Source organism: Triticum urartu, chromosome 7A, assembly GCF_056163025.1.
Source record: "Triticum urartu cultivar PI428250 chromosome 7A, HENAU_Tu73, whole genome shotgun sequence".
NCBI lineage: Eukaryota > Viridiplantae > Streptophyta > Magnoliopsida > Poales > Poaceae > Triticum > Triticum urartu.
This window is the reverse complement of record NC_141879.1, coordinates 87,845,734-87,855,093: the sequence shown is the minus strand read 5'-3', so window position 1 is coordinate 87,855,093 and position 9,360 is coordinate 87,845,734. Positions and strand designations below refer to the sequence as shown.

At 47.6% G+C, this 9,360-nt stretch overlaps 1 pseudogene; it reads left to right on the top strand.

Moving 5' to 3' along the window:
• LOC147958099 (uncharacterized) lies at nt 1–703 on the top strand (annotated as a pseudogene).
• Nucleotides 704–9,360: the final 8,657 nt, after the last annotated feature.

The following is a 9,360-nucleotide window of genomic DNA, read 5'->3' as shown; positions in this document are numbered from 1 at the left end:
ATGTACTTCGCCCTCTGCTCCTCGCGGATGTGCCGCCACTCGTCGTCCTTCTCCTTGGCGGCGAGGTTGGCTGCGATCGCCTGCTGGAACTCGAGGTCTATCGAGCTCCTCGTGGTGGGGCCGGCGCTCCGCCTCCTCGTGTAAGCTCCGCTCGGCAATGGCGGTCGCAACCGCGTCGACATCGGCGATGAAGTCCTCCGGCCCGACGACTCCGCGGCAGCCGAGCTCCTCGGGCTCCTCCTTGACGGGGACGAACTCGAAGTCCTCCGGCTCCTCCGACCACTCCCTCTTCACGGGGAGAAGGCCCGTGCCGGAAGAGGAGGAGCTCCCGGCGTAGGAAGATCTCGCCGCGGAGGAGAAGGACGCGGCAGAGGACGGGGTACGGCCGTGCCGACGGTCGTACCCGTCCGTCTCGCGGACGTGGAAGCTCGACGGCGGCAAGAGGCCGCGGTTGATCCAATTCGTCGCCCTGCGCTTCCTCATGTCATTCGACCGGACGCGCCGCTCGCGCTCGGGGTCGCTGCCGCCACCGGATCTGCTGCCGGAGCTGCGTCCGAAGCTCCACATGTGGCCCCACATGGCGGCTGGAGGCGGAAGGGGGTCGCCGGCGGCGAGAAATGTGGATAGGGGGGGTGGGGAATTGCGTAGCTCGGCGGCGGCGGGGGATAGGGTTTCGACCCGCAAACGTGCCACGAACCCGTAGATATAGTGGTCGGGGCGTGCGGTTTGCGGGCCGCGGTAAATTTTTTTACGGGCCGGGCGAGTATGTGGGCTCTGTTCTGGCCGGAATATTGGGCCGAGCCCACATACTCGCTGTAATTTTGCGGGTTTGCGGCTTTTACGGGGTCTGCTAGAGTTGATCTTAGGCTGGTCATAATGAAAGTTTATGCCCGGATGGACGGTCTGGTAACTGACCGGTCAAGAAAACCCGACCCAAACGCTCCTCATATCGGCTCCACGCGTCCGTGCTGATCAACACCTCTCATATCCATCCCTAATCTGAGATCAATATGGGAGGCCCGAGCGCGTCCAGGCATGTTCTCCACGTCGTACACGGCCCATGGTGGCCCATCCTGACCCCATATATATCCGTTGGCATCCGCATCCCGGACCTAGTCCTAGCCACTTTACTTCACTCCACCCCGTACCCAAGCTCCCTTCCGGCGATCTCCGGCGAGGCAGGCATCAGATCTGACTCTAAGCTAGCCCTGATCCATCAACCATGGTGTATGCGCTTGACCAAGTTCCGATTTAATCCAACGGAAATCCATCGTGTCAGTGCAATGGGCGCTCGGATTTGCCGTTGTCGGAAGCTTGAGGTCAGTCTACCACCCCATCTCCGTTACGGAGAAGTTCTACTTCCATGACAAAGACGCTAAGGGCGCTGGCAAGGGTGAGGGCAAGGACAACCATGAACGATCTTTGTCCATAATTTATTATGCATGTGGATCATGCCAATTTTCGGTAGTCTCATGGCATGTATTGATATAGTAGCCATGGATGATTGTAGAGCTTGTGCGATGCATGCGCGGTTGTATGGATTTGGGGTTCGCTAAATAAGGTATCCAGTTGTGAAATTGAAAATTTGAGAGGTGACTGCTCACTGTCCGCAGACACGCTCGGGAGCATCCGCAGACGTTTGAGGGCCGGATTAGCTATATCAGGGCAAGTCGTTACAAACTCACCCATACAGAAAAATAAAATTATATTTAAATTCTTTGGGGCTCGAGCCGCAACTCGGCCCAACCTTTATTTCCTGGTTGCAATTCCACTCTCGATTCGCAACTTGGTCTCAACATTTTTTTGTCCTAATTGCAGGTCCAGCCCTACACTCGCAACTGGGGTTCGACCTTTGTTTTGTCCCAGTTGAAAGTCCATCCTCGAGTCACAACTGGGGCCGACCATTTCCCCACGGTTGCAATTCCACTCTTGAATCGCAATTGGGCCCCGACATATTTTGTCCTAACTGCAAATCCACACCTCGACTCACAACAGGGGTCCAACCTTTTTTTGTCCCAGTTGGAAGTGCACCCTCGATTCGTATCTAGGGCCCAACCTTTTTTTGGTCACAGTTCCAAGTCCACTCTCGACTCACAAATAGGGCCAGACCTTTTCTTTTGTTCAAGTTGCAAGTGCACCCTCGACTCAGAAATAGGGCTCAACTTTTTTTATCTAAGTTACAAGTCCACTCTCAACTCACAACTGGGCCCTGCTAGTTCTTGAGCTTGTGTTGGTTTTTCTCTTGAAGAGGAAAGGGTGATGTAGCAAAGTAGAGATAAGTCTTTCCCTCAGCTAGAGAACCAAGATATCAATCTAGTAGGAGACAGCACACAAATCACCAATACTTGCACAAACAATCAAACAACTTGCACCCAACGCGATAAAGGGGTTGTCAATCCCTTCACGGTCACTTGCAAAACTGAGATCTGATAGAGGTAGATGAAACTAAACAAAAGATAAAGTAAATATTTTTGGGTTTTTTGGTTTATAGACCGGAAAGTAAAAGATTGCAAAATAGTAGATCGGAAACTAATACGGTGGAAAATAGTAGATCGGAAACTTATATGATGGAAAATAGACCCAGTGGCCTTAGGTTTCACTAGAGGCTTCTCTCAAGATAGCAAATAATACGTTGGGTGAACAAATTACTGTCGAGCAATTGATAGAAAAACACAAAGTTATGACGGTATCTAAGGCAATGATTATGAAATATAGGCATCACGTCCGTGGCAAGTAGACCGAAACGATTCTGCATCTACTACTATTACTCGAGACATTGACCGACTCCTGCCTGCATCTAGAGTACTAAGTTCATGAAGAATAGAGTAACACATTTGTTGGAAATATGCCCTAGAGGCAATAATAAAGTAGTTATTATTATATTTCTTTGTTCATGATAATTGTCTATTGTTCATGCTATAATTGTGTTATCCGAAAATCGTAATACATGTGTAAATACATAGACCACAACACGTCCCTAGTGAGCCTCTAGTTGACTAGCTCGTTGATCAAAAGATAGTCATGGTTTCCTGACTATGGACATTGGATGTCATTGATAACGGGATCACATCATTAGGAGAATGATGTGATGGACAAGACTCAATCCTAAGCATAGCTTAAAGATCGTGTAGTTCGTTTGCTATAGCTTTTCCGAATGTCAAGTATCATTTCCTTAGACCATGAGATTGTGCAACTCTCGGATACCGTAGGACTGCTTTGGGTGTGCCAAACGTCACAACGTAACTGGGTGACTATAAAGGTACACTACGGGTATCTCCGAAAGTGTCTGTTGGGTTGGCACGAATCAAGACTGGGATTTGTCACTCCGTATGACGGAGAGGTATCTCTGGGCCCACTCGGTAATGCATCATCATAATGAGCTCAATGTGACCAAGTGGTTGATCACGGGATCATGCATTACGGTACGAGTAAAGTGACTTGCCGGTAACGAGATTGAACGAGGTATTGGGATACCGACGATCGAGTCTCGGGCAAGTAACGTACCGATTGACAAAGGGAATTGTATACGGGATTGATTGAATCCTCGACATCGTGGTTCATCCGATGAGATAATCGAGGAGCATGTGGGAGCCAACATGGGTATCCAGATCCCGCTGTTGGTTATTGATCGGAGAGTCGTCTCGGTCATGTCTGTGTGTCTCCCGAACCCGTAGGGTCTACACACTTAAGGTTCGGTGATGCTAGGGTTGTTGAGATATTAGTATACGGTAACCCGAAAGTTGTTCGGAGTACCGGATGAGATCCCGGACGTCATGAGGAGTTCCGGAATGGTCCGGAGATGAAGATTTATATATAGGAAGTCAAGTTTCGGCCATCGGGAAAGTTTCGGGGGTAATCAGTATTGTACCGGGACCACAGGAAGGGTTCCGGGGGTCCACCGGGTGGGGCCACCTATCCCGGAGGGCCCCATGGGCTGAAGTGGGAGGGGAACCAGCCCCTAGTGGGCTGGTTCACCCCCCATGGGCCTCCCCCTGCACCTAGGGTTGGAAACCCTAGGGGTGGGGGCGCCCCACTTGCCTTGGGGGGCACTCCACCCCCTTGGCCGCCGCCCCCCCTTGGAGATTGCATTTCCTAGGGCCGGCGCCCCCTAGGGGTCCTATATATAGTGGGGGGGAAGGGAGGGCAGCCGCACCCTAGCCCCTGGCGCCTCCCTCTCCCTCCCGTGACACTTCTCCCTCTCCCTGAGCTTGGCGAAGCCCTGCCGAGAGCACCGTTGCTTCCAGCACCACGCCGTCGTGCTGCTGGATCTCCATCAACCTCTCCTTCCCCCTTGCTGGATCAAGTTGGAGGAGACGTCTTCCCAACCGTACGTGTGGTGAACACGGAGGTGCCGTCCGTTCGGCGCTAGGTCATCGGTGATTTGGATCACGACGAGTACGACTCCATCAACCCCGTTCTCTTGAACGCTTCCGCTCGCGATCTACAAGGGTATGTAGATGCACTCCCCTCTCCCTTGTTCCTAGATGACTCCATAGATTGATCTTGGTGATGCGTAGAAAATTTGAAAATTATGCTACGTTCCCCAACAGTGGCATCATGAGCTAGGTCTATGCGTAGTTTCTATGCACGAGTAGAACACATAGCAGTTGTGGGCGTCGATATTGTCAATTTACTTGCCGTTACTAGTCTTATCTTGATTCGGCGGCATCGTGGGATGAAGCGGCCCGGACCGACCTTACACGTACGCTTACGTGAGACTGGTTTCACCGACTGACATGCACTAGTTGCATAAGGTGGCTAGCGGGTGTCTGTCTCTCCCACTTTAGTCGGATCGGATTCGATGAAAAGGGTCCTTATGAAGGGTAAATAGAAATTGGCATATCACGTTGCAGTTTTGGCGTAGGTAAGAAACGTTCTTTCTAGAAATCTATAGCAGCCACGTAAAAACTTGCAACAACAATTAGAGGACGTCTAACTTGTTTTTGCAGCATGTGCCGTGTGGTGTGATATGACCAAAAGGATGTGATGAATGATATATGTAATGTATGAGATTGATCATGTTCTTATAATAGGAATCACGACTTGCATGTCGATGAGTATGACAACCGGCAGGAGCCATAAGAGTTGTCTTAATTTATTTATGACCTGCGTGTCAACATAAACGTCATGTAATTACTTTACTTTATTGCTAAAGCGTTAGCCTAGTAGTAGAAGTAATAGATGACGAGACAACTTCAAGAAGACACGATGATGGAGATCATGGTGTCATGCCGGTGACAACTATGATCATGGAGCCCGAAGATGGAGATCAAAAGGAGCAAATGATATTGGCCATATCATGTCACTATTTGATTGCATGTGATGTTTATCATGTTTTGCATCTTATTTGCTTAGAACGACAGTAGCTTAAATAAGATGATCCCTCGTAATAATTTCAAGAAAGTGTTCCCCCTAACTGTGTACCGTTGCGAAGGTTCGTTGTTTCGAAGCACCACGTGATGATCGGGTGTGATAGATTCTAACGTTCGAATACAACGGGTGTAAGCCAAATTTACACACGCAATACACTTAGGTTGACTTGACGAGTCTAGCATGTACAGACATGGCCTCGGAACATGGAAGACCGAAAGGTCGAGCATGAGTCGTATAGAAGATACGATCAACATGAAGATGTTCACCGATGTTGACTAGTCCGTCTCACGTGATGATCGGACATGGCCTAGTTGACTCGGATCATGTTTCACTTAGATGACTAGAGGGATGTCTATCTGAGTGGGAGTTCATTGAATAATTTGATTAGATAAACTTAATTATCATGAACTTAGTCTAAAATCTTTACACTATGTCTTGTAGATCAAATGGCCCACGCTAATGTTGCCCTCAACTTCAACGCGTTCCTAGAGAAAACCAAGCTGAAAGATGATGGCAGCAACTATACGGACTGGGTCCGGAACCTGAGGATCATCCTCATAGCTGCCAAGAAAGATTATGTCCTAGAAGCACCGCTAGGTGACGCACCTATCCCAGAGAACCAAGACGTTATGAATGCTTGGCAGTCACGTGTTGATGATTACTCCCTCGTTCAGTGTGGCATGCTTTACAGCTTAGAACCGGGGCTCCAAAAGCGTTTTGAGAGACACGGAGCATATGAGATGTTTGAAGAGCTGAAAATGGTTTTCCAAGCTCATGCCTGGGTCGAGAGATATGAAGTCTCCGACAAGTTCTTCAGTTGTAAGATGGAGGAAAATAGTTCTGTCAGTGAGCACATACTCAAAATGTCTGGGTTGCATAACCGCTTGACTCAGCTAGGAGTTAATCTTCCGGATGATGCGGTCATTGACAGAATCCTTCAGTCGCTTCCACCGAGCTACAAGAGCTTTGTGATGAACTTCAATATGCAGGGGATGGAAAAGACCATTCCTGAGGTATATTCAATGCTGAAATCAGCAGAGGTGGAAATCAAAAAGGAACATCAAGTGTTGATGGTGAATAAAACCACTAAGTTCAAGAAAGGCAAGGGTAAAAAGAACTTCAAGAAGGACGGCAAGGGGGTTGCCGCGCCCGGTAAGCAAGCTGCCGGGAAGAAGCCAAAGAATGGACCCAAGCCCGAGACTGAGTGTTTTTATTGCAAGGAAAGTGGTCACTGGAAGCGAAACTGCCCGAAATACTTAGCAGACAAGAAGGCCGACAACACTAAAGGTATATGTGATATACATGTAATTGATGTGTACCTTACCAGTGCTCGTAGTAGCTTCTGGGTATTTGATACCGGTGCAGTTGCTCACATTTGTAACTCAAAGCAGGAGCTGCGAAATAAGCGGAGACTGGCGAAGGACGAGGTGACGATGCGCGTCGGGAACGGTTCCAAGGTCGATGTGATCGCCGTTGGCACGCTACCTCTACATTTACCTACGGGATTAGTTTTAAACCTCAATAATTTTTATTTAGTGCCAGCTTTGAGCATGAACCTTGTATCAGGATCTCGTTTAATTCGAGATGGCTACTCATTTAAATCCGAGAATAACAGTTGTTCTATTTATATGAGAGATATGTTTTATGGTCATGCTCCGCTGGTGAAAGGTTTATTCTTAATGAATCTCGAGCGTAACGTTACACATGTTCATAGTGTGAATACCAAAAGATGTAAGGTTGATAATGATAGTCCCACATACTTGTGGCACTGCCGCCTTGGTCACATAGGTGTCAAACGCATGAAGAAGCTCCATGCAGATGGACTTTTGGAGTCTCTTGATTACGAATCATTTGACACGTGCGAACCATGCCTCAACCAAGACTCCGTTCTCAGGAACAATGGAGCGAGCAACCAACTTATTGGAAATCATACATACTGATGTGTGCGGTCCAATGAGTGTTGAGGCTCACAGTGGCTATCGTTATGTTCTCACCCTCACTGATGACTTGAGTAGATATGGGTATGTCTACTTAATGAAACACAAGTCTGAGACCTTTGAAAAGTTCAAGGAATTTCAGAGTGAGATTGAAAATCAACGTGACAGAAAAATCAAGTTCTTGCGATCAGATCATGGGGGAGAATACTTGAGTCACGAATTTGGCACACACTTAAGGAAATATGGAATAGTTTCACAACTCACGCCGCCTGGAACACCTCAGCGTAATGGTGTGTCCGAACGTCGTAATCACACACTATTGGATATGGTGCGATCTATGATGTCTCTTACCGATTTACCGCTGTCATTTTGGGGCTATGCTTTAGAGACTGCCGCATTCACTTTAAATAGGGCTCCGTCGAAATCCGTTGAGACGACACCGTGTGAATTATGATTTGGGAAGAAACCTAAGCTGTCGTTTCTAAAAGTTTGGGGATGCGATGCTTATGTCAAGAAACTTCAACCTGAAAAGCTCGAACCCAAATCGGAAAAATGCGTCTTCATAGGATACCCTAAAGAAACTATTGGGTATACCTTCTACCTCAGATCAGAAGGCAAGATCTTTGTTGCCAAGAATGGATCCTTTCTAGAGAAAGAGTTTCTCTCGAAAGAAGTAAGTGGGAGGAAAGTAGAACTCGATGAAGTATTACCTTTTGAACCGGTAAGTGGCGCAGCTCAAGAAAATGTTCCTAAGGTGCCTGCACCGACTAGAGAGGAAGTTAATGATGATGATCATGAAACTTCAAATCAAGTTGCTACTGAACTTCGTAGGTCCACAAGGACACGTTCCGCACCAGAGTGGTACGGCAACCCTGTCTTGGAAGTCATGTTGTTAGACAATGGTGAACCTTCGAACTATGAGGAAGCAATGGCGGGCCCAGATTCCGACAAATGGCTGGAAGCCATGAAATCTGAGATAGGATCCATGTATGAAAACGAAGTATGGACTTTGACTGACTTGCCCGATGATCGGTGAGCCATAGAAAATAAATGGATCTTTAAGAATAAGACAAACGCGGATGGTAATGTAACCATCTATAAAGCTGGGCTTGTCACTAAGGGTTATCGACAAGTTCAAGGGGTTGACTACGATGAGACTTTCTCACCCGTAGTGAAGCTGATGTCCGTCCGAATCATGTTAGCAATTGCCGCATTCTATGATTATGAGATATGGCAAATGGACGTCAAAACGGCATTCCTTAATGGTTTCCTTAAGGAAGAATTGTATATGATGCAGCCGGAAGGTTTTGTCGATCCTAAGAATGCTGACAAGGTGTGCAAGCTCCAATGCTCGATCTATGGGCTGGTGCAAGCATCTCGGAGTTGGAACATTCTCTTTGATGAGATGATCAAAGCGTCTGGGTTTACGCAGACTTATGGAGAAGCCTGCATTTACAAGAAAGTGAGTGGGAGCTCTGTAGCATTTCTCATATTGTATGTGGATGACATACTGTTGATGGGAAATGATATAGAATTCTTGGAAAGTATAAAGGCCTACTTGAAAAAGTGTTTTTCAATGAAGGATCTTGGAGAAGCTGCTTACATATTATGCATCAAGATCTATAGAGATAGATCGAGACGCCTCATTGGTCTTTCACAGAGTACGTACCTTGACAAGATATTGAAGAAGTTCAATATGGATCAGTTAAAGAAGGGGTTCTTGCCTATATTGCAAGGTACGAGATTGAGCACGGCTCAATGCCCGACCACGACAGAAGATAGAGAAAAGATGAGTGTCGTCCCCTATGCCTCGGACATAGGGTCTATCATGTATGCTATGCTGTGTACCAGACCTGATGTAAACCTTGCCGTTAGTTTGGTAGGAAGGTACCAAAGTAATCCCGGCATGGAACACTGGACAGCGGTCAAGAATATCCTGAAGTACCTGAAGAGGACTAAGGATATGTTTCTCATTTATGGAGGTGACGAAGAGCTCATCGTAAAGGGTTACGTCGATGCTAGATTCGACACAGATCTGGATGACTCTAAG